This window comes from Eretmochelys imbricata, chromosome 1, assembly GCF_965152235.1.
Source record: "Eretmochelys imbricata isolate rEreImb1 chromosome 1, rEreImb1.hap1, whole genome shotgun sequence".
In the NCBI taxonomy this organism is placed as follows: domain Eukaryota; kingdom Metazoa; phylum Chordata; order Testudines; family Cheloniidae; genus Eretmochelys; species Eretmochelys imbricata.
This window is the reverse complement of record NC_135572.1, coordinates 277877276-277903732: the sequence shown is the minus strand read 5'-3', so window position 1 is coordinate 277903732 and position 26457 is coordinate 277877276. Positions and strand designations below refer to the sequence as shown.

General features: G+C 41.1%; 1 protein-coding gene and 1 long non-coding RNA gene across 5 annotated transcripts in view; one reads left to right on the top strand and one right to left on the bottom strand.

Moving 5' to 3' along the window:
- Positions 1-26457, top strand: part of CRADD (CARD and death domain containing adaptor protein) — a 97663-nt gene that overhangs the window by 12061 nt on the left and 59145 nt on the right. The window lies entirely within an intron of this gene.
- Positions 1-26457, bottom strand: part of LOC144273676 (uncharacterized) — a 118755-nt gene that overhangs the window by 70973 nt on the left and 21325 nt on the right. The gene's annotated exons all lie outside the window — the stretch shown is intronic.

Below are 26457 nucleotides of genomic sequence, written 5' to 3'. Positions count from 1 at the left end.
GTGTAAGGAGGTGTAAATGTACGTTTATGTCAACTTTAAGTACCCTTTACGCTCCCAGAGCAGTGTAAAGTAGGCCTTGGTGTAAATGGGACTCATGCCCTCCATCTTAAATATCTAGGACCAGTCCCGCAAACCTCCTGTCCATTGCTCAATTACAGCACGACAAGGAGCTGAGAGACGTTGTTAAAATTGCACAAATTTGTATTCTAACCCTTAGTGTCTTGACACTTACCAGTATATTTCCAAAACCTTCTACTTCCAGTCTGAAATTTTCTAGGGTTCAGCTTTGCTTGAAAGTGATTAAAAAAAAAGAAAAAGTATGTATGAAATTATTCAAATATTTTTAAGTACAAGGAGAGTGAATAAAATGCACTTCCCTCATCGTAAAAAGACACTGGCAACATTTTTTTAACAGCTGTAGTGCCAAAATGGTGTGAAGTTAGCAGGGAATTAGTCCTTACTTCCGAGCCTTTGAGCGTTTGGCTGGAAACTGGCCTTGATTTGACCATGTTACAATGCACTGAACGAAAAATGTTCTGTGCAGGTAAGTTTTTTCACAAGATTTTTCTCTCTACACTTGTGAAGGTGCATAGCTAAGGAAGGCTACACAGCAGGGGTGCTCCCAGCTGATTTAGCTACATAGTGATGGATATTTATTGAAGGTACTCAGTGAAACTCCTCATTCGCTGCACATCTTACGAGTGGAGTAATCAATGAGGCAAAGCAAAAAACATTTTCCTCGTTTGTTGTGCACCTTCAGCATAGGCCTGATCCAAAGGCAATAGAAGTTGAGTACATTTTTCTACCTTGACACATTTCCTTTGTATTGGATAAGGCAGTGTTTCACAAAAGTGTGGCACTCACTGCCCTGGGAGGAGGTGAAGGGCTAACCTGGTGGGTGGGGAGAGCAGGGCTGTCCCTACGGGGGTGTGGGGCCCGGGACATAGGCACCAAGTTTCTATCTGCTGGGGGGTGCTCCCACCCCCAGCTCTGCCCAGGTCCTGCCCCTACCCCACCCCTGCCCTGCCTCTTCCCCACCCAGTTCCATCCTCTCCCCAGCACCAAGTCCAGATGCTACAAAACAGCTGATTTGCGGTAGGCCCTGGGAGGGAGGGGGAGGCGCCGATTGACGGGGCCAGCTGGTGAGCGGGAAGCTTAGGGGGGAGGGGAAGGTTGGTAGGGGGGCTCCTCCTCCCCCCTCCCTGCCCGCTGACTCCCGCCTCACCTCCCTGCCCGCCTCCTCACAAAGCGGGGGTCCCCACAAAGCGGGGGGCCGGGGCAGTTGCCCCAATTTGCCGTGCCCTTGAAACGGCTCTGGGGGAGAGAGTGCAGAACAATGTAAATTTCCCCCATGGTGCCCTTCTAACATGGTGGGATTGAAGTAGGATGTGCAATTGGTTTCATTCTCTTGAAACTTTCCAAAGTTTGGAAATGAGCTAAGGTGGAAGCAGCACCATTCCTAAAAGTTACAAGATGCCACAAACGTGTATCTGAGTTTTGGGGGTGGGGAAGGGGCATGGAGAGGAAGGAATGATAATATATGGTGGAGGTTGAGAACCATTATGTGATTAAAGATTTTTGAATGATTCTTTGACTTACACCGGTGAAAGTGCATTGGTTCAGTGGTGTTACCCCTGATTTACACCCATGTAAGTGAGATCAGAATCAGGTTTTGTATCATAATACATACATACCGGGAAGTAGATTTTTAGCATGAATGTGCAACTTTAAATTTCGGTATTTCTTGATTTTATTTTTTGAGTGCTAAATTGTGCAAATTTAACATTCTCATCAAAAACACAGTCACTTTTTTTGCTCGACCTGTGTAGACAGCATTTTATGCTTTCTCTCTGACTGCAGAAATGGCTCAATAACGTTCACCATTTATTGAGAATAAAAAGCATATATGATGGGTGGGCATGAGTTGTATGAGCTATAATCACAGTGTATACCTGCAGTATTAAACAGTGTTGAAAAATGCCTCATTGCTCTGACCCATCATGGTAATATTTTTGCTTGTTGTAGATTAGTGGTATATACATTTGCTACTTATTTATCGTCTGAATAATCTTTACAGTTACATGCATTGGACCCTCAATTATGTTCAGCAGCATCATACAGTTTGATATTAGGACAGTTGCAGATTCGTATTCTTTCTTGGATTGTTTTTTCTTACAGTAAATAGTTTGTGACTAATGTATTTTATCTATGCACATTATGTTATTTGGTTTCAAGTGATTGCCTCTGCTTGATATTCCTATTGCCAAACTCTGTGTGTAATCTAGAAAAGGGCTCCAGACTAGATTAGTGTGCCTTTTATTTTTATTGTAGCAACACGGAATATGAAAACAAGATAGCAAGCAAATAGCCATACCTGATATCTGATTCTGTACTGCAGGAGTCCGAGAACAGAGCACCCATCGCGCCTTAAGCAGCGGATACCCTTAAAATAGGATGCTAACTGTGGTGACCTCTCCAGTGCTGCTTGTATGCAAACAAAGACAGTTTGGCATGAATGGCCTTGTTCTGTGTTTTTAAACAACAAACATTCATTTCTGTTCCATTTAAAAGTCTAGAAAGAGGGAAAAACCCTACATTTGCCAAATGGAAAAGAAGGAATTGTTAGAGGAGAGTATTTTCCAAGCTCATTAAATGAGTATCAAGAACCATGAAAAATAGAATTATCCTATTTAAATTATATGACACTATATACATTTAAATACTTTGTACTGTTTAGAATAATAAACTTTAAGCTCATCTAGAATGGACTTTTAAGGAGTTTAAACACAGTTCCTGCTAAAATGATTTCTGAAGTGGTTTGGCTGGCCAATGTGGAACCCTTGAAGTATAGTTTTTAAATGTGGGTTTGAAATAGTATGGAATTGTCCACAATGGTTGGACAAAGCACGTTAAAACTTGGAATGCTGGGACCCTACTTAAACTGACTGTGGAATGGTTAAAAATCATGGATGGGGGTCGAAGACTCATTTACTGTTTACAGATGTTTGGGTGATCAGGATGGATAGCGCTGCCACTGACTTGTGTGTCCATGGGCCCCAGTCCAACAAAGCATGTAAGCACATAACTAGTTCTTGCTGACTTAACGTTAAGCATGTGCTTAAGTGCTTTGTTGGATCAGCACCTATATTTCTCTGCCTTGGTTTCCCTGTCTGTAAAATGGGGATAATAAGATCTTACATTGGTGTGAGGTTTAGCTTGTTGGTATTTTTAAAGTACTTTGAGATGATCAGCTGAAAATTGCTTTAGACATGCCCCGTATACTATAGCTAATAAATGTTTCCTTAAATCTGTTATGAGAATTTTAAAGAAATTATGTTTTTATTTGCCAGCTTCCTAGTTCTTTCTGGCCTAAAACATGCAATCTCTTCCTGTTAGGTAGTAAAGACAAAAGGTATTAACAGAACAATTGAATATTTTCCTATGTGATTCGTAGTCATGGAGGAGATTAGTTTTGTGGCTAAGGCACTGGACTGGCACTTAGGAGATGGGGTTCCTACTCTAAGACTATGTCAGACATTCTGCATAGTCCTGATAAATCACATAATTCCTCTGTTAAACCTTCTGTAAAATGGAGATAACAGCACTTCCCTCCTCTCAGGCTGTTGGCTGATGTTTGGGAGATGCACAGATCCTATGGGGGGAGACGGGGGAGGGACAAAGATAGATTTTGATGAGATGTAAAAAGTATTCGGGAGGGGCAATACCACCAGTAGCAAAATGCTCTGCAGATCTCTGCAATCTATGGTTGCTTGAAGTTCTTAATATATTTCTACTTCGGTGTTTTAGGTACAGCAATTCACATTGTTGGGCATTGCTTCGTGATACTAAAATCTTGATTGTTCTGATGAAATGATGTGTAATGTCTTATTTTCACTTTTTGAAATTTCTCTTGTAATAATTATGGAGTATAGAAAACAAGAAAGTACTTTAAAGTGACAGATTGGTTCAGTTCAGTTAGGCCATGATTAAGGAGAACATTTAGGCATGTGTTCAACTTTACCCATGTAAATAGCTTCATTGCAGTCAATAAGGCTTCTTGTGCTTCAAGTTAAAGCACATGTTTAAGTGCTCTTTTGTGTCAAGGCCATAGTAGGTAAGATCCTGAGCCAACTCCTTTCAAAGTCAATAGAAAGGCTCCCACTGACTTTTGTGGGAGCATCATCTGTGAATCATAGTTTGTTAATGACAATATGTTTGAGAGAATCTGTCTAAATGAAAAGAACCTGCAGTATACGTATTTAACGTTATTTACACTCTGATCATTTGAAATTCATTTTATGAACCAAATCCTTTATTAATAGGAGAAATGCTTACCCATGGAAGTAATCCCACTCAAGTCAGGATTTACCTGGATTTTGTTGGCTCAAGCCACATAGCCCCAAACTGTGCAGATCTAGTTACATAATCAGAGCTTGTTGGCATATAATAATTTGTTCCTTGAAGGCAGGTTGAATTTCATAGCTGATCAAGATTTGTTGTTGATCATATTTAAGACTGCTAAATTCAGTGTAGTAGTCTCCCCCCATCCAAAGAAGCAAAAGAGTGAACATTGTTAAATATCTTGCTAAGCAGAACTCTGAATTATTCAACATTTTGTTTCACTAAATCAACCTCATTCTATCTCTGACTCAGTTAGGAAATGCATTCTGGTGGTTTCATGGTCATAAAAGAGTGCTGCTTCAATTACTGAGAAGTTGTTTTATTATTTTTCCCCTTTCCAAGTAAAAAAAATTTTACAGGAATTTTAGAAGAACAGCTACTATTATAAGATTTGTAGTGAGGTTTTCTAAAAGCTCTATAAGTGTACTCTAGTGGACTGAGTAGCTGTGGAATAGAAGCCAGGAGTCTGAGTTTTAAACAAGACTCTGCCACTGACTCATCGTGTAGCATTAGGCAAATCACTCTGAGCCAAATTATGTAGTGATGTACAACTCCTATAACTCACTGTGATTAGTAGTGGAGTAACTACACAGAGTATAGCTGTAGGTCATTACAGAATTTGGCCCTATATGTCTGTTTGGTCATTTGTAAATAAATACAAAAAAATTTGCAACACCTCTGAGTTTTAATAACATAAGGGAGTCAGTTAACTGACAATTCTGCTTGGAAATATTTTACCTACTGTTGTTACTAGAAACACTAAAAGGCCCCAGTCCTACGACTACATAAGAAAGGGGGGTATCCCCACTGCATGCTTGAGTTTACGTATGTGTGTGCCTGTAGGTATGGGATTGGGGGGTCTAAGATTGCTAGACCTGAAAGACATGAGAAGAACAATATATTTTTCTCTCCCCGTCCCATCCCGTTTGTTTACTTTGGGCATTTGACAGCCCTTTGTGAATAGTTAGTTTCCTCTGTAGGTTTTTTTGTTTTTTGCTTTTTGGTTTTGTGTGGATATATCATATGGCAACAAACTTTTTTTTTCGCCCCCCAAACGGGAAGGTATGATTGTAAAGCCAAAAAATCAGCAGAGAGATTCAGAGTCATGTAGTTCGGTTGCTAAGTTAAGTTGCTGATGTCATTTCTTGTTTGTAAAGTAGCTAGGGTGAAACAGTTCACCCCTGGGTGGAGCACTAGCTCAGGGCTCATACATCATTTAAACACGCAAGGGGTGAAGTCCGGGGTGCTGGAACAATTTTTATAGTGGGGGTGCTAAGAGCCATTGAACCAAACTGTAAACCATATATATGATGGAAACCACTTTAAGCACCCCTAGTTCCAGCACCTATGGGTGAATATCACCCTTGAACAAAAAACCCACTATTGTGCTCAGTATTAAGGACAATCTAGTAGGGCTATTTTGTAAGAAAAAGGCTTTTTTTTTCTACTGTGAACAATGTTATGGCTTTGTCAAAAGTGTAAATCTTCTATATAATGTTTATGATTCCTATGAAAGGCTACAGCTGTTGGCAACAAAATGTAATTCTTTCTAGGAACAGCAATCCGTTACCCAACGTGTGTTTATACAGAATGGAAAATGCATGTTAGGGAGGGGATTTGTTTGTTTGATAGAATGTTTTTGTATTCTGGTCTCTGTTCAGGAATGTCTTCTCTTTATTACATTTTTCTCTATATTTTAGATGTTTGTGTAAAAATTTATTTCTAAAACCTCTTTTAACCCACTTCTCTTCAGTTTGTTTTTTGTTTGTTTGTTCCTGGAAGAACCTGGCATATCAAAACAGATAGAAGTCTGAGGCTGAAGTTGGACTTGTGGAACAGCAATTGCTAACCTGCTATATTGGCTTATGTTACTGAATTTTGGAGATGGAGTCAGATTGTGTTTCTTCCCACTAATAAAGGAGGTATTTTCTAATGCATGGTCTGTTTGCTGAAGTGTATGATCAGCAAATTGTGTTTGGGTCTTGGAAATTTGGATGTATATTTTTTTCTTTTGAGTTGCAGTTTTGCCTTGTGTGGGATGTGTGTCCTTGTATGTATTTTAGAGTTTTGGATAAAGCCTATACATTTCAGAAAACAAATTTGTTGCTGGTAAAGATCTTCCCCAGCTCTAAAGTTTGTTCTCCACATCAAAACTGTGCGTGGGTCACACAGTTTGGGAGAATTCCAATTCAGGACCAGTCACATTTGGGCTTTGTCAGGTTTACCTTCTCTCCTTACTTTTTGTGGGATGTTGCTGCTGCTAAGTACTTCTCACCCTGTTCCTGCCCTGCCTTGGCCCACCCATGGGGTAGTCAATGTATACCTTCAAGTCAATGGCACTGCTATGGGTGCTCGCATGGCCCCACAGTGTGCTAACATTTTTATGGCTGACTTAGAACAATGCTTCTTCAGCTCTCGTCCCCTAATGCCCCTACTCTACTTGCGCTATGTTAATGACATCTTCATCATCTGGACCCATGGAAAAGAAGCCCTTGAGGAATCCCACCATGATTTTAACAATTTCCATCCCACCATCAACCTCAGCCTGGACCAGTCCACACAAGAGATCCACTTCCTGGACACTACAGTGCTAATAAGCGATAGTCACATAAACACACCACCCTATACCCGAAACCTACTGACTGCGATACTTACCCACATGTCTCCAGCTTTCATCCAGACCACACCATACGATCCATTGTCTACAGCCAAGCTCTAAGATACAGTCGCATTTGCTCCAACCCCTCAGACAGAGACAAACACCGACAAGATCTTGATCAAGCGTTCTTACAACTACAGTACCCACCTGCTGAAGTGAAGAAACAGATTGACAGAGCCAGAAGAGTACCCAGAAGTCACTTACTACAGGACAGGCCCAACAAAGAAAATAACAGAACGCCACTAGCCATCACCTTCAGCCCCCAACTAAAACCTCTCCAGCACATCAAAGATCTACAACCTATCCTGAAAGACAATCCCTCGCTCTCAGAGATCTTGGAAGACAGGCTAGTCCTTGCTTACAGACAGCCCCCCAACCTGAAGCAAATACTCACCAGAACCACACAACAAAAACACTAACCCAGGAACCTATCCTTGCAACAAAGCCCATTGCCAACTCTGTCAACATATCTATTCAAGGGACACTATCATAGGACCTAATCACATCAGCCACACTATCAGAGGCTCATTCACCTGCACATCTACCAACATGATATATGCCATTATGTGCCAGCAATACCCCTCTGCCATGTACATTGGTCTCTATGCAAAAGAATAAATGGACACAAATCAGACGTCAAGAATTATAACATTCAAAAACCAGTCAGAAAGTACTTCAACCTCCTTGGTCACTCAATTACAGACCTAAAAGTCACAATTATTCAACAAAAAAACTTCAAAAACAGACTCCAATGAGAGACTGCTGAATTGGAATTAATCTGCAAACTGGACACCGTTAAATTAGGCTTGAATAAAGATGGGGAGTGGATCATAGAATGCTAGAATATCAGGGTTGGAAGGGACCTCAGGAGGTCATCTAGTCCAACCCTTTGCTCAAAGCAGGACCAATCCCCAACTAAATCATCCCAGCCAGGGCTTTGTCAAGACTAACCTTAAAAACCTCAAAGGAAGGAGATTCCACCACCTTCCTAGGTAACGCATTCCAGTTCTTCACCACCATCCTAGTGAAAAAGTTTTTCCTAATATCCAATCTAAACCTCCCCCATTGCAACTTGAGACCATTACTCCTTGTTCTGTCATCTGCTACCACTGAGAACAGCCTAGATCCATCCTTTTTGGAACCCCCTTTCAGGTAGTGGAAAGCAGCTATCAAATCCTCCCTCCCCCCCATTCTTCTCTTCCGCAGACTAAACAATCCCAGTTCCCTCAGCCTCTCCTCATAAGTCATGTGTTCCAGTCCCCTAATCATTTTTGTTGCCCTCCACCAGACGCTTTCCAATTTTTCCACATCCTTCTTGTAGTGTGGGGCCCAAAACTGGACACAGTACTCCAGATGAGGCCTCACCAATGTCAAATAGAGGGGAAAGATCACGTCCCTCGATCTGCTGGCAATGCCCCTACTTATACAGCCCAAAATGCCATTAGCCTTCTTGGCAACAAGGGCACACTGTTGATTCATAAGAAAGTCATAAAATGAGTCATTACACTAACTAAAAACTATTTCCCCATGCTAATTTTCCCCCTACTGTTACACCTTCTTGTCAACTGTTTGAAATGGGCCATCCTGATTATCACTACAAAAGTTTTTTTTTCCTCCTGCTGATAATAGCCCAACTTAATCGATTGCTCTCGTTAAGAGTTGGTATGGCAACCCCCATTTTTTCATGTTCTCTGTGTGTGTATACCTACTGTATTTCCCACTGCGTGCATCTGATGAATTGTGCTTTAGCCCACAAAAGCTTATGCTTAGATAAATTTGTTAGTCTCTCAGGTGCCACGAGTACTCCTCGTTCTTTCGGGAAATAAGATTGGTCTTCTCCTCAATGCCTATCTTGAGATCACAAAGGGTAACAGCAGGTGGTTTCCTTCTCTCACTGACAGGCATTAAAGTGGTGGGGACAGGAGGGTGTGTATTCTCTCTCTCCTGTTTCTCCCCCACCTCTCCTCTTAATTGCATGGTCAGGTGGCAACAGGGTTCATTCCTTCTCTCTGTCGTCTCCCTATAAGTGCTGGAACTAGGAGTGTGGGGGCTGCTGCCGCACCTCCTGACTTGAAATGGATTCCATTGTATACAGGGTTTACAGTCTGGTTCAATAGCTCTCAGCAACTCCGCTATAAAAATTGTTCCAGCACCCCTGCTTCCCCCCACATGTTTGGAGGAAGGAGGTGGGCTTTGGCCTCACTGGGTTGATCTTTGTCAGATCAAGAGCATTCTGTTTAGCGCTACATTGTATGCCTGAGAGCTGTAGGAAATGATCCTCTCTCTCTGTTGAGAGGATCAAGTGTACTCTTTTAAGAGCACTTCCCTACCTCTTCTCCACATCCCAAACCCGCCTGAAAGCTAGATATGACATTCAGGGCTTTGACTTTGGTTCCAACTGCAATGAGATATGTGAAATCTGACATTACGATCTGTACATGCACTCAATAAACATTTATCGTGATATGGACAAGTGACTTTCTTAGGGCTGCAGGGTGTTCCATTTGAATCATGTTTCAATTTAGTGTGTGTGAGTACAAACTTACGATCTTTTTGTAGCTAAAGGAAGTTTGTTTTGTAGCTTTTGTTTTATGTAGTTTCAATAAGCAGCTGTGTTTACATTTCTGTCTCCCTTTGAAAAGCCTAGAGCATTGACAGCACCAATAAGAGCTTAAAGAATGTACTGTGCTGTCTTAAACTATTTCCTCTAGTTAAGTGACCGGAAAGATGTAACCATACTTGGTCAACTCCAGAGAAACAGATAAAAATATTAGCTGGGGGGGAGGGGAAGAATGATGGATTATTTGTAATAAAGTAAATTTAGTGATGAAGGGTCCATTTTGACTCCCCTGAAGGCCTTTTAGGTATCCACAGGATAGGTACAGCCTGGGCAACAACAATGCAAGCTTCCTCACAGTGTCCTATCATCATCCCTTCACGCTGTCTTGGAGGGTTCCCTCCCAGGATGAGAGGGAGGATACTTACAGTGTGCCATTGTAGTCAATGGGAGTTGGATGAGGACCTAATGCTTTAATCCAGAGTTTAGCTGGTGTTGAAAACAGGAAACTTTTTGGGCTAATGGATGTAGTAGCCTTGCCCAGAAGCACAAGCTGTCTTGGTACCATATTTCTGCCTCCCAAAACATGCTATGCATATTTATATGGTGGCAGTGATCTTACAAGAAAAAAAATTAAAAGCTTGCTTCTGTTAAATTTAAGAAACAAAACTCTCCACTTAAACTATTGTACAGTGCTTCTCTCCCCCCATCAGATATATCCATTTCTAAATAGCTTGCAGATTGTATTACCTATAATTTTCCATCAGACTGTGTTTTCATAATACTGTCTTGGGTCCTTTTTCCTTCTTAGCTTTCACCAAAGCTGTTGGGCATAAGATGATAAACTCATGCCAGAATCTTGTTTTATTTTAAACAAACATAGACCTATGTGATCCTGGGGATCCATTGTTAACTTGCTGCCAGTGTCTCATTGTTGCTCTTGTCTTTAATTGGATATGGAAAATGAGCCATTGAAAATTATTTGGATAGATGGCAATAATTACATTTAAAAAAAAAAAAAAAGATTAAACTCTCTCTTTAACCACCTGCTCTTAGAGACTGATTAAGGTAGCAAATGAGCCTGAAAAGGCTGGAAAAAGTTACTTGGTCTTATGCATACATACTGCCACATCCTTGATACTAATATTTACGCACACAGGGGTCAGAGTGACCCAGAGAAGTCCATGCTCATGATTTTCTGGAATTTATTTCATAGAATTTTTCATCCCCAGTATTGAATATTTTCCTTCGTAATGGCCAGCTGTTGTTTCCACCTCCTTCTGAATTGCATGGGGTAACATCTGATGATGATTTTCATCTTTGTTTGTATTCCCACTGCTGAGAAAGAGGCAACAGGTCTTCTAAGTAATGAAGAAATTCAGTTTGAAAAATACGAAATGTTGTGAATGCTGTTCCGTTTGTTTTAAAAGCAAGCGTATTGTATGTGGGTGAAAATTCAGGGATGCTCTAAAGCTGACTGAAGCCAAGGAAAAAACTGCCAACTACTTCAACAGGCATTGAGTCCAAGCTCCTATGGCAACTGAAAATTGTGCCATGTATCCTGGGGTGAAATCCTGGCTCCATTGAAGTCAATGGCCAAGCTCCCATTGACTTCAGTAGGGCCAGGATTTCACCCCTGGAGACTGCCGTGGTCTGTTCATCCACAGAACAGATACAGCACAGGCTTCCTCGCACCAACACGTCAATATGCCACCTTGACCTTGCATGTAGAAAGACCATCTCTAAGGGTGAAAGGGTGTTAATAATTTAGTTTATAGACCCATTCAGTATGTGTTCTCTCTCCTGAGGTTGTCAACGATCTGACAGTCTCTCATCTGAGAACTGGACTGAGGTCACAACTCATTTGACACAGGTCACCGAGCTCCCATAAGGCAGTATCAGAGTAACAGCCGTGTTAATCTGTATTCGCAAAAAGAAAAGGAGTACTTGTGGCACCTTAGAGACTAACCAATTTATTTGAGCATGAGCTTTCGTGAGCTACAGCTCACTTCATCAGATGCATACTGTGGAAACTGCAGCAGACTTTATATATACACAGAGAATATGAAACAATACCTCCTCCCACCCCACTGTCCTGCTGGTAATAGCAGAGGTATTGTTTCAATAGAGGAGGTATTGTTTCATATTCTCTGTGTATATATAAAGTCTGCTGCAGTTTCCACGGTATGCATCTGATGAAGTGAGCTGTAGCTCACGAAAGCTCATGCTCAAATAAATTGGTTAGTCTCTAAGGTGCCACAAGTACTCCTTTTCTTTTTGCATAAGGCAGTAGTAACTTTGGTCATTATAAACCTGGACCCCAATCCTGCAGTGCAGTCTGCTCTCAAGTTCAACCCACCCCTGCCACTACTCTTTTTCTGGTTCTTTTTTATGTATTTTTAATTCAGTTGGTTGTATATCTGTGATTTAAAAAAAAAAAATTAGAACAGATACCCAAGTGTATTTCACCTCAATCGCACCAGGATTTGATTGCAGTTTATCCTGTTAGTACTGTGAACGGTTTATATGCAAGGCTTTTTAAAGCAATCATTATCTATTTGGCAGTGATTATGTAAGCAGAAAACCTATCTTGTTGCTTCTATGAGACATTTTTCTGATGGGTTGTTTTTTCTTTTATTTTGAACATTTTTCCTGATTCTTCTTTGTCTGTAAATAGATTTCTATCAACTCATGTACTGACACGTTGCCAAGCAGTTATGCATGTACTTTGCAAAGCTCTCTTAACTCGTAATATCTAGAGCAGAAGATAAGACGTTTTCAGTGTTCCTTCATATTTGCCTTTTAGGGGAGCAGCTGGTTTGATTTGTTTTTAATTTTTTAAGGGAATCAGTGTTAAAGCCACGGGGCTGAAGGGAATAAATTGCCATTAATGTACCTTTTATTCAGAATGCTCTTTAATCTCTGCATTTAACCACCTCAAGTGGGATTTTCAAACTGATCAGTTGGCCTAAATCTGCTGCCATTAACGTCCTTGGGAAAGCTCCCATTGACTTCAGCAAGGGCAAAGTTAGGCCAACACTGAGCGCTTTTGGAAATCTCACCCTTCATTTGTAATTTAGTGTGTGTAGAGATATTTAATGAACAGCCCAGTTCCTCTCTCCCCCTCTGTATCCACAGCAATATGTAATACAACATTTGATAGGAGGAGGTGAAGGGATTTAGGTTATGGCAGGTATGGAGTTAATTAATCAAGCAGCGAGCCAGCCCTACACTTTTCTAACCAGCTCTAGTTGCAGGTAAGCCTCATTAATAGCAGGCAGCTAATTCTCTAAGTAGCAGTATATGAATCCCCAGGGAAAGAGCTGCAAGAAAAAGAGGGCTGGAGCTGAGAGGAGAACCAATATTTTTCCTCCCTGTTGTCTGAAGAAAGCTTCTACGTATACATTTATTTGCTATCCTTGATAAAACTGTTATTTTTACTTGGCTATTTAAAGGAGCATGACATTTACATTTACTCTGTTTTAAATTAAACAAATCACACAGCTGTCTGTATTCCATTTCTGCCACCTCCTGCCTTAGATTATTTCCCCCTTTTTATCCTCTAGCAGTGATTGTAATTTTGATTATAATCCCCTTATTTCATGTGCTCATAACTATCTGAAATGTTCACCTTCAGTGCAGTTTTGTTTTAAAAGCAAGCTGAGTTCAAAGACAATGTTTTATGTTATTGTAGGTGCTGGTAGACCCTTTTTTTATAGGGGAAACTAAATAAGACCCTGATCTTGCATTTAGATCCACAAGCACTGACTCTGAAACTGTGTGGTTACATTTTATAACAGTTAGGCTTGAAAGGATTAGATTTTTATCACTAAATGTCGGTAAATGTCTATTTCACTGTACACTTCTCAACCAATGAAAAAAGTTCTATATTAATCCAAAATTTACACATAGACAAAACAAGAACAAATGTTGCTCGAGAAGTTTGATTTCATATTTATTTTGTATGTTTTGACATGTGATGACAATTTGTGTTTTAATGGTTTATAAAGCTTTAACTTGAATCTCAATGTCTGCTCTTATTAAATCATTGTCTGACCCACCCACCCCCAGTAATTTCCTACAACTGAATATCAGACTATTCCGTAGCTCAGGGGTTTGAGCACCCACCAGAGAGGTGGCAGGTCCCTGTTTAAATTCCTTCTCCTCAGACAGAGAGGGGACTTGAACTGGGGGGTCTCCCACATCCCCTGTGAGTACTCTAACCACTATAGACTACATTTTATAAGGGGAGAGGTTCTCCTCTTCTCCCCACGCTGTTTTATGTGGAGTTAGGCAGCTTCTGAGCATGCCTAGCAGACAGGGCCACACACATAATTTAGTATTCTAATCCTTCCCCAGGTTAGAATCACTCAGGGGCTTAGTCAGGAGATGGTGCCTGGACTCCTAGAGAGAGACAACAGTGTGCATACTCAGATGCAGAAACCTAGGCACCGAGGGAACTTGTACTTCAAAAATTTGGGTAGGGTTGCCACCTTTCTAATTATTAGTAGCTGGATCCCTGAAGCCCAACCCCCTGCTCTGCCACTTCTCCCAGGCTCTCCCCCCTGCTCAGCCTTTCCCCCCACCCAAGGCCTGGCCCCTGTCTCTCCTCTTTCCCACCTCCCCTCCCCATCAATCGCTGGATTGTCTCAAGGAACCTGCCTGCAGGTAGGAGGTGGCCCCAGCTGAGCAGGCGCTGGCGTGAGTTAATGAGTCGGTACCTCCCTCCACTCCGCAGTTACTGGACTCTTGGTTTGGGTGCCATTTAGGGCTGCCAGGTCCCTGAAAACCAGGTACCTGGCAACCCTAAATTGCACCTGGACACCAGTCAAAAACTGGACTGTCTGAGTAAAAACCAGATTGGTAGCAACCCTAGCGTTGAGCGACTTTAGGCACCTATTGGCAGGTGGCAGCTGAGAAGGAGTTCCGTGGATCACAGTGGAGCCTGAAAATGGGGCTTGTTTAGGTGCTTAAATATCATTGGGTACGTCTACACTGTAACTAGACACCCTTAGCTGGCCTGTGCAACCTACTCGGGCTTGCGAGGCCCAGGCTGCAGGGCTCTTGCATTGCTGTGTAGACTTCTGGGCTCTGGCTGGAGCCCGGGCTCTTGGGGTAATGAAACAGCCCCTCAGCGTAAGCCCCAGTTGGCTGGCACTGGCTAGTCAACTGTTTTTCTTTGCTGTGCAGACATGAGGTTTGTGTCTCAGTTTCTTCCTTAGTATTATCCTTATTTTACAAACATACCTAACAGGGAGATTGTTGAGGATTTGATTCATCAGTTAATGTTTGTATAGCATGTAGATGGCACAAAGTGCTCTGAATGTATACGAAATTGAGTTGGTTGCCAAATGGAAACAAATTATTGCAATTTTTTACCAATTTTTTACTGTTTTGTTGAAAACTCATTTTGAAGGAGACTTTCTGAACAGCTGTAAGATTAAGTAATATTGCAAAATAAATCTTATTAGAATCAGCATCCTATAATTTGGACATCGTAATGGTATCTAGGCAGTACTTCTAAGGACACAGTGACTGCATATACCTTGTCCATGTTTTACAAATCAGTATTACTGCTAATAATAAGGTAATCTCTGGGTGTATATTTTTATATATAGCTACAAATTGCTTGTTCAGTGAACTTGTTAAAAAAGAAATAATTCAGACTTGCTGCTTTTTCTTGAACCACAATTTAACATCTAAAAATATCTTAATTAGGAATTAGAATGCATTTGGAAGCAACTGTTCAATCAGTTTGGCTGAATATGCTAAGAGAGCTATATGTGAGGGCAGAATTCTAAAGAGCTAATTTTTTTATCTCAAGGATTGATGCTCACTAACTCTTTTTAATTAGATCTCTTGTGTTGTTGGGAGGGATTTGCTGGGATGTATAAAAAAACTTTACTAGAAAAATTCAGGGTGTTTTTTTTTTTTTTTTTTTAATATATAAGCTAAACAGAAATGGGAATTAACTTCCTGGAAAGAGTAGATTTCTGTTTTTATAAACTGAGTATTCTTTATGGACTTCATAGTTGAAGGCTCTGAGCATGCTGGCCCCAATCCAGTGAAGCATTTCAGTACATGCTTAATTTAATCACATGAGTAGTCCCCTTGCAGTAAATAATAATATAGGCCCCATTCTTCAACCAAAGGAGACAGCAGTGTCTTAGGAGGGTTGTGGGACTGAAAATGTGCTGTGAAGGAGCTGAAATTACAAGAGAGAACTTAATCAACAGTGAAGTGAATTATAGCTCCAAAGATTCATTACAGTGCTTAACTACATTATTGCTGCCAGATTATTAGGTATATCAATTAAAATGCACTTACTGTGTGCCACCTCCCCGTCCTCCATTTAGTGGAGTGGATTTTTTCTTAACGTTTTCAATTTAAAAAATTCTGAAAAACATTATTTTTGGGTCTACTCATGATTTCTCCCTCTTTTTGGCATCATTATTCTTATTTGTGCTAGGCAAAGAACAAAAAGACAGCTAGTGAACCAAATTTGTTATTCAATACAGCTCTATTGCGTCTCCTGCGTTTCACTTTTTCTACCTTAAGTATTGTGTATTGGCACCCATCATCTCAGTGTCTAAGCAATTAAATTTCAGGTTTGTTTTTAAACCCTATTATGGCTAAAGCAAAACTCAAAGTGAAACTGGTAAGCTTTGTATTGCATGTGGGTTTGCCAGGGCTTTGTAATAATTCCTGCAATCTATAAAACCTATTTATTGGTCAGGTTTTATTATGAAGGCTTGAAACATAGTCTAAAAAGTTCATTCCTGTTCAGAGATGTCAGAACTCCATGAGAAACTTATTCCTAAAAGTTTCATAGACGCTAAAAGCTTGTCAGATCTACAAAAGGTTTGCACAGCTCTGTTGAAAAGGTGCTGTTACTGTATGCTAGTCGCAGTTCTCAAGTTCCCCTGCTCTTCCCCCACCATATTCCCTGTCTGTTCTTGGGGGGTTTTTTTGCAGACCACCAGAAAAGCACCAATAAATCATTGTTGGAATCTATCCTTTAGCTTCTTTGCCAAAGGCTTCTCAGTAATACTAGTATGCTTCTGGGAGCTACTCTAAACTGTGTCTTCTATTTCTGTTGTCCTTTTTTAATGGGATCGTTTCTTAATTTGATTCAAATAGTGGATTGTAATTTGTTACAGAGAATAAAAAACTATGCACATGGGACTCTTTCAATATTGACATGAAGATCATTTGGTTCCTTATATTTTTATTTGAAAACCTTTACTACAGAGCTGTATACAAACTATAATGTGGGAAAGGTCAATAAATCACCTTTAGACTTTAATTACTATCTGAACAATATACTTATAATTATTACTTGGTATAATATCTCAAGGTGTGGGTGCTAAATTCCAAACCAAGACTAAATTGTCCTAAAAGAAATGCAGGCAATAGGAATTTGAACTTCAGGCTGTTAGTGTCACACAGGTCACAGGTATCTGAGAAAAGAAACATTTCCCTTATTGATACACAGAAATTAACAATAGCACCCAAGTGCTTGGCAAAGGGATCCTCACTTTTATAAAAACAATTGATTATAAAGCAACAAAAACTAGCCTCCATCTTATAGGTGAGCAATGACACTTGTGTTTCCATAACAAAAGCTCCCAAACCATTGCTGTTAAACTAAACCAAAAATCCTTCAAAGGCTTGGTCAAATAGAGAAGTCCTATCTTTTGCCTTCAATCTTTTTATGATGGTTTGGATTTAAAAGGAAATACAAGTAACCTTTGGAGATCGCTGTTGCAAGATATCACTGAGACCAGGAGCTCAAGATGATTACAAAAAGGATTAGCCTTAGGGCAGGGACCCATTCCAGAGGTGAGAGCTTCGTTGGAAATACCCTCACTGGCCATGGGAGTTAAATACCAGGAAGGAACTGAGAGCACCAGAGATGCAGGTGTTTGTAACTTCTGCTGTACGAGATACATGATCTCTGGTAACTCTGTCCCAGATTATGAGGGTTTCAGAGATTGTGACCAACACCTTGACTTGCACTTGGAAATAAATAGGTAGCAACTATAGAGCATAAATACTTATTTTACTGAGCTTTTGTTCTCAATACCTATGTGAAGCACAGGGGTTTTGTTTGTTTTGGTTTTGGTTTTTTTGTTTTCCTTTCACAGAAGTAGTGTGGATTTCACCTTACCAGTTACACACTTCCTAATGTTTTTAGCCTTTATTTCAGTTTCCCTGCAACTGAGGTTAGGTTCTCTATTAGTAACACCAGGGGTGTAATTGTCATGGTCTGCCTGGATGTACCTATTTTTAAAAACAGGCACCACATAAATGACTTTTCAGAAACTTGCTGTTTTAAAGGTTACAGTATGCTCTGTTTCAGTCTGCATCTCTGCTGTTTGACATCTTATCTTCAGAAATCTCCTAACAATTGCCACTTACACCTGGTGATTTGCAGGACTTGAGTTCTGTCTAATTTAATCCATGGACAGTTTAACCTTTGTTCAGGTCACACTGATTTTCTAAAAAATTGTGTTTGGAAAAATAATTTCTCCTTCAGATTCTGCAGTAAAGAATGATATAAAAAAGTTAATTTAATTTATTTGATGCTTCTACATTCTCTGTATATATTATCCCTTCTTTTGGATAGCCTAGACTGTTTTCAGTTAAGCATGGAACCTTCTTGTTTCTAATACTTTGAAAAAAGTTATCAGAGAAAGTTATATCTTCTAAATGATTATGTACATTCTAGTAATGCTAGATGATCCAGCCAAGACTGGGGCTCCATTTGGCTAGGCATCATAAAAGCACTTAGTGAGAGAGTGTTCCAGACCCACAGAAATTGCAATCTAAATAAGACAAAGGGTATGAGGGGAAACAGAGTCACAGAAAGGTGAAATGACTTGTCCAAAGTCACAGAGCTAGATAGTAGTAGTGCCAACCCAAGCATACAAAAACAGGAATCAAGTCCACCAAAATAATGAGATTTTAAAAACAGTCCATTTGGGGTTCTTTTTGTTTGTTGCCTTATTTTTGACCCTTTAGGAATCAGATTTTCAAGTTTTTCCTCAACCACAAGAACTAGAAGCTTTTTAAAAAAATGCAAACTGAGAGTCTGATGTAATAACTCAACTCCAGGAGTTGGGGCTTTAAGAAGAACACCGAAGAGTGTGTGACTCATAATAAAAATCAGAGTTGGCAACACTGTCGGGAATAGAACACAGATCTCCTGACTTCTGGTGCAATCCCCTGTCCCTCAGGCTAAACTGCCGCCTGTGTCTTAATTCTTTATAACTGTCTCTCTCATTCACACCTGGTGTGGCACTGTTAATGTTGTGTGGATTGGGCAGGATTTCTGTTTTGTGAAGATGCTTTTGTAGCTCTAACAACTAATGTATTTCTCTACTTATTAGGTACACAAACCATTCTCCTAATGTGTTATTCTCAAATAGCTCCTAAACTGATTGTAAAAAGAAAAGGAGTACTTGTGGCACCTTAGAGACTAACCACAAGTGCCACAAGTACTCCTTTTCTTTTTGCGAATACAGACTAACACAGCTGTTACTCTGTAAACTGATTGTGTTTTTTGTACGTTTCGCTTTGCTTTACTCTCAGCCATTTACCTGAAGGCTGAACATATGCCCTTTGCAAAGTTTGTCTGGGCGTTGCCTCAGGGCAGTTGCTTCCTACTAAGCAAACAAACCTAGCTGTGCACTGACTGCTGTCACCCACCTTTTACTAGTGCAGTCATTCTACTGTATTAACTCCTGCCTCTTAAGACACAGTTGGGGGATCCTTCATTGTAGGCCCCAAAACAGGCTGGGTTGTTTATGAATTATAGTATCAATAAATGACTTCCCCAAACCATGCCCTGATGTGCCATCCATCCAGGTAACACTGGGGTTGTTAAACTCTGTCAATATTATGATGCCAGCAAATTTTGCAACATTTTGAAGCTTGTGACATGCAGTCTCATTATCCGTATTCTAGTCTGGGAATCTGCAATATAATTTTACAATTACTATTTCTGGTACCTGAGATTTTAGATCTAAATAGACTCTACATTGAAATGAACTATCTGCAGAACATTCAGTTCATCTTTATATAGGAACATAGGAAATGCTGTACTGGATCAGACTTATGGGCAGCCATTGTCTGTAATATTGGCCGGTTCCAAATGCTTCAGCAACAGCTGAAAGAAACACCATAGGGGAGGTTTCTTAACTGACACCAGTTAATGGTTTGCTAATGTCAAGAAACATGAGTATGCTTATCTTATTTTTAAAAAAAGTCCTATCAGATGTAACAGTGCGTGATCTCTTGGCATGAGTGATATCTTGTGGCAATGAGTTCCACAGAATAACTCAGCATTGTGTGAAAAGCTGTTTTCTTTCATCAGTTTTAAAATGTTATCTTTTCAGTTTTACTGACCTTGAATTATCAGAACAGGTCAATGTACTGTGCCAGGCCCCTGAAGCAACTCTCTCTGCCTATTCCTCCCAATCTCCCCCAAGTAACCTTAACCTATATTTTCAGTATATCTTATAGCTGAGGTTCTCTGATGATTTATGATGGCACCACATATCTGAGCCCCTACTTATGTCAAGTCCTGCTTCCCCTTCTCTCTAGCCCTGTTACCATGCCAAATAATCCAGCTGTCCCATTTGGGGTTTTAAGACTATAGAATTATCATAAAGACATGTATAATTTTTATTCCAAATAGTATAGTACAGCTTTTACTATTAGCCACATGCAACTGAAACCCTGCTGTTGCTTGGACTGATACATTGATGCGCCTTGGAAATTACACACTTCTCTTTTTGTGTCCTCCACCACTCACATTTAGGAATAGAATTGAGCGTGCGTTCCATGGCACCTTCTAGTTTTGCCACAGCTCCTAGCGGAAATAGTCTCCCCCTCTAAATCTATTAACATTGTCTGTAGTCTGGTTTATTTGAGTTGCAGTCTAGTGGATTGTGCAGGGAGCAGGAAGACAGGTCCACCTGAATTTTAATCCCAGCTCTGCCACTGATGTAGTGCATGGCTTTGGCAAATCTACCCTGTGTCTGCTTCCCCTTTTGTAAAATGGAGGCAATGATACTTATTCATTATCCCTCCATGAGCTACTCAGATGTCCTACGAATAAAAGGAGAGAATGGGCCTGCAGGAACTGCAGTTACCTAATTATACTGGTTATTATGGAGCTTCAGTAGTTAGCATACTTGTAAATCACTCATTTTTATTGTCCCCATCCCATGCCAGATGAGTTTGAAGTGAGTTTATAATTCTGAGAAACTGGAGTGCTTTTTCATATCGTTACATTTTTTTGTGTGGATCAGGTATCCCACTAAAGGAGTCAAGTGGCTGGAACCTGAAGCATTTGAAAGTTACACATAGCAGAAGGTTCCAAAAGAGATGATTACATGATTCCATTCTGGGAGGAAGAAAGAATGAGACAATTGCAGAATGAGGATCTACCTAATCTGAGTATTTATATATTCCCCCATCACTTGTAGTATATCATGGTGTCTCAAACAGCTCTTTAGTATTTTACTCTGAATTAGGTTTAACTCTTAGTGGAAATTATGGCATAAGAAAATCAATCAGAAGAACCCTGGAAAAGCTGGCAGACTTTGTTCAGGGGAAGGACCAGTTTAAACTGGAGATTGAATTACCCTTCCCCCAGGAGAGGGCTGTGCCTCACCAACAAACAGAAGAATACTGAGGTGATTGGTGGCACAATATTGACATTGCAGTTTCCCTCTGTTTTCTCTGGATAAATGGAGGATTTCTGTTTCCACCACTGCCAGACTCCTAAACCTCATGAACAGCCTCAGTGATCCCCAGAATTGTATCTCAAATAGGCAGGAAAAGATCATCAAGAGATTATTGTGAATTGTTTTGAAGTATGAATGCTGCTGTTCATGCCTAAATACAGGTGCTTAAGTATCACTTACCATATGAACATGGGTTTGTCACTTACATAGTATGCCTATGATTTCTACATTGAACACTAGCTCCTCTCCCCCCTTTGCATTTTATTTAGTGAAGAAGTGAAATGAAAGGGTTGGGGGGCCTGATCCAGCTTTACTGAAATCAATAGGAGTCTTGCCATTTACTTCAGTGAGTGTTGGGTCAGGCCTTGGATATCTATATTCATGGACAAAAGGTTTGATGTTTTGCTTCCACGTTGAAGTGGATAAAAGCAAGAATTTAAATCAAAGAGCAATGAGATTGAAAGAGCTTTCAAAGAATAGACCCCTAAAGCTGTTCTGCATTTAGTGATGTATTCTTCTGTTGGATCAAATCCTGAGCCATTTAATAAGAAATAAAAAGGTGCAACCAATGTATAGAAAAAGATGGAAAGACAGACAGGAAAGGGAATTCGGAAGCACAGGCAAAACCATCCTCGGACTTGTGTCTGGGTGGAAAGTGAGCAGAGTCTGCAACAAAATGTTAGTGCTAGGTTATAAAGAGCTTATTAGTCGTGAAATGTGCTAAGCTAAAATAAGAGCCCCAGCGGTAGGTTAAATAACGTGAGGTGCTACGGGCTAGGCACAGGCAATACCAGTATTCCTCAGGATACCCATTAAACTTGATGGTAATTAGGTACTTAGGTCATGTCTACACGGGAGCTGAGAGTGAGCCTGGCTAGACGGACTCTCACTAGCAGGGCTCAAGCTAATGCGCTACAAAAAGCAGTGTGGATGTTTGTGGCTCAGGTGGCAGCTTGCTAGCCCAAGTCTCTGCCGAAGCCACGATGTCCACACTGCAATTTTAAGCAGGTTAGCTCGAGCCCCACTACCATGAATCTGTCTAGCTGGGCTGGAAGGCTCACTCCCAGCTGCTGTGTCAGCATATCTTATGAGGTAGGTCTACTTATGAAGAGTGCTCTGTAAATACTAAGTATACTGGGTAACATTTTCAAAAACACTGAAGGGACTTAGGAGTCTTTAATTTTTACCCATCATGCATATATGGTGAGAGGAGCCTGTCCTAGCACTGTGTCCTTTGATTTGGTGCATACAAAGGGTTAAAGTTTGCAAGCATTGCTCTGAGACAGCATGCCCTCCCTTATTGACATTATGCACTTTGTAATATAAAACAGAGCTATCAAGATGAAATATCAACAACAATCTATAAAACTTTCTAGGAAAAGATCATTAAAACCATTAAAGGCCGTTTCCCATAACTCTCTACGGTGTATTATTGACTTCTGTCCTATTGTTGGAGTGATATTATTACTGACTTCAAGTATGAGTTCTGTTTATTTTAAAATGGAAAAAAAAAAAGATGTGAAAGCAGTGGTAGTATTTATTTTAATAGAAGTCTTGTCACCAAAGCTGAGGATTATATAGCACGGGTTAAAAATTCATTGATTCTTAGATTCCAAGCCCAGAAGGACCATCGTGATCATGTAGTCTGACCTCCTGTATAACACAGGTCATAGAATTTCCCCAAAATAATTCCTAGAGCAGGACTTTTAGATGAACATCCACTCTTGATTTACAAATTGTCAATGATGGAGACGCCACCATGATCCTTGATAAATTGTTCCAGTGGTTAATTACCCTCTCTGTTTAAAAATGTACATCTTATTTCCAGTCTGAATTTGTCTAGCTTCATCTTCTAGCCATTAGCTCATGTTACACCTTTCTCTGCTAGACTGAAGAGCCCATTATTAAATATTTGTCCTCCCACACAGATATTTATAGACTAATCAAGTCACCCCAGAATCTTCTCTTTGATAAGCTAAATAGATTGAGCTCCTTGAGTATATCACTGTAAGTAAGGTTAAGATTTTGTCATGGTTATTTTTAGTAAAAGTCATGGACATTTTGTGGGCAAGAAACAAAAATTCACGGGAGCCCTGACCAGTGTTCCCTCTAATTTTTCCCACCATGTGCAAAATGAATTTTGTTATGTGCATCATCACCTCCATATTGGTGTACATAACAAAATTCATGTGGTGGGGTGGGGCCAATGGGTACAGAGTGTGGGAGGGGGCTCGGGGCTGTGGCAAAGGGTCGGGTGTAGGGGTGTGAGGGCTCCAGCTGGGGGTGTGGGCTCTGGGGTGGGGCCAGGGATGAGGGGCTTAGGGCTGGGGCAAAGGGTTGGGGTGTAAGGGTGTGTGGGCTCCAGCTGGGGGGGTAGGCCTTGGGGTGGGGCTGGGAATGAGGGGTTTGGGGTGCAGGAGGGTGCTCAGGGGCTACAGCGGGGAGAGAGGACTGGAGCATCAGAGGTGGAGCACCCATAGAAAAATAATAGTGGGTGCTCAGCACCCACTGTTGGGGTCCTCCTCCCCCAAAGTGTCTCTGGGCGGCGGTGGGCCCCACCGATCAATGCCTCCCACCCATCACGATCAGCTGTTTGGCGGCATGTGGGAGGTGCTGGGGGGAGAGGGAGGAGCAGGGGGTAGGAAGAGGAGGGGAGAGGGTGGGGCCGGGAAGGGCTGGGGGTTGGGCTGGGCGATGCATGCCCCAGATGCCAAGGAGCGGAAGGGGTAGGACCAGCTCCTTCTGGCCGCTAGGATGCTGTTCTGCAGTGTGGTGGGCTGGTGGCTGCCTGAAAGAGCTTGGCTGGGGAGGCGGCTTCTGCTCCCAGCCCAGGCTTGGATGCCAGGGGCGAGAGAGCCAGAGCCCCCCTTCTCTCTGCATGTTTCCAGCTTGCTCAGCTGCAGTCCCTAGCTGCCGAGCCTGGGCAGGGAGTGGAAGCTGCCTCCCCAGTTAGGCTCTCTCAGGCAGCTGCCGGGCTGCAGAGCAGCGACCGGAAGGGGCCAGCGTTAGAAGCATCTCCCTCCCACTCCCCACTTGGGTTTCCTCCTGCCAGGAACGTGTCGGGGCGGGGTCAGGCACAGAGGGAGGACAAAGCACACCTCCCCCTGCTGGTAACATAGGTCAGGGAGAGCACGGTGACCCTGGGCTGGGCATGGGGGGGCACTTCACCCGGGGGACATGTGACCAGGCATGTGACCTCCCCTTTAGATCATGCCCCCCCAGTATGGAGAGGCACCAGTTTCCATGGGGCGCCCTTGTGGAGGGGGCAGGAAGAGGCGGGGCAGTGTGGGGCCTTGGTGGAAGGGGTGGAGTGGGGGCAGGGCCTGGGATGGAGCAGGGGTCAAGCACCCCCCGGGAAATCAGGAAGTCGGTGCCTATGAGAGAAGGAATGAGAGCTGCCCCCCACCCCAATCCCACCACCACAGGGGGGCACAGCCTTGGTTGCAGCCCCAGGCAAAGCAGCGAGGGGTGGGTACACAGCCCCAGCTTGGGCCACAGTTTTTCCTCCAAATATAGAATGGACATATTTATTGAACATTTCTGCCTTTTCTGCATTATTACTGAAAATTGTACCATTTACAACTAGTAATGGATCAATACCATTATCAGGATTCTTTTTGTTCCTAATACAGTTTAAAAAACTCTATCTTATTATCCTTAACTCTGCTGGCCATGGATTTCTCCCTGCGTGCCTTTGCTTCCCTTACCAGTTTTCTGCAATTCGTAGTTTCTGATTTAGATTCATTACTATCAGCTTTTTATTTTTATTTTTTATTAATTTTTATAGCTGTCTTCAGTTCCCCTCTAAACCAGGTCTGTTTTTTAACCAACATGGCCACCTTTCTTGATTGTGGGAGTGTAGGTTTTGGGCATCTAGTCAAGTGTTCTTAAACAATTCCTAATTATCATTCACATTTTTCTGATTTAAATTTTTCCTCCCAATTCATGTGGCTCTATAATTATGAAAATGGCCATTTTAAAGCATCAAGTATTTATATGACTGATTTGGACTTTATTCTGTTTGGACATTATAAACGTGGTGAATTTATGATCCATTGTAAGCTACCATTAATTATTAATTCTGTGATCAGTTCCTCTCTGTGTCAAGACAAGGTCTAATATAGAATTTTCCTGTGTTGGTTACAGCACTTCTTGAGTTAGGAAATTGTCCTCTATAATACTTAGTAATTCCAAGGAAGTTTTAGTAGCTGGTAGCATGAAACCCTCGGCATATGTCAGTCAAATTGAAGTTCCCCTTGAACATGCAGATTTGTTTTCTGCATGTTATAGATAGGTGCGTAAGTTCCATAGTGGGATTTGGTGGTCTGTAGCAGATGGCAAATAATACTCTTATCTTGTGCTTTGTGTACATCGGTATAGCTGCACTGATGCAGTGCAGCTATGTCACACCTCAGCTGAGGATCTGCCCACTGTATATAACTAAGCAAGTCATGATTTTTCATCCTGAAGGCTACTATTACAGTATTGCTTTTGTTTTTATTGTCAATATACATTGGCTTATTTTCCTACTAAGCATCATTAATAGGTTTTTTAGTAAGAAGCTTATTAAATTGTTTAAAACCATTTCTTTCCTGGTTTCAGAGTAGCAGCAGTGTTAGTCTGTATTCGAAAAAAGAACAGGAGTACTTGTGGCACCTTAGAGACTAACCAATTTATTTGAGCATAAGCTTTTGTGAGCTACAGCTCACTTCATCGGATGCATTCAGTGGAAAATACAGTGAGGAGATTTATACACACAGAACATGAAAAAATGGGTGTTTATCATGCACACTGTAGATGCAATGAAGTTTGATTTTTTTTCCAATTCTCCTCCCCAAAGCATATAGAACTTTTATCATGTCAGATCTAACTAATGCACCAAATGACATTTAACCAAATACATAATTTTCATTACAAATGTATTTACTATATCCTAATAAGTTTTTAAAGCCTGTTAGCATATCCTCTTGTAAAATAATATCTATATGGTTTTAAATTAGATATCCTTTTATTACATTATTGAAATAATTTATTCATTAATATGTCCTTATTCTGAAGATTTGTGCTTGAATAGCTTTATACAT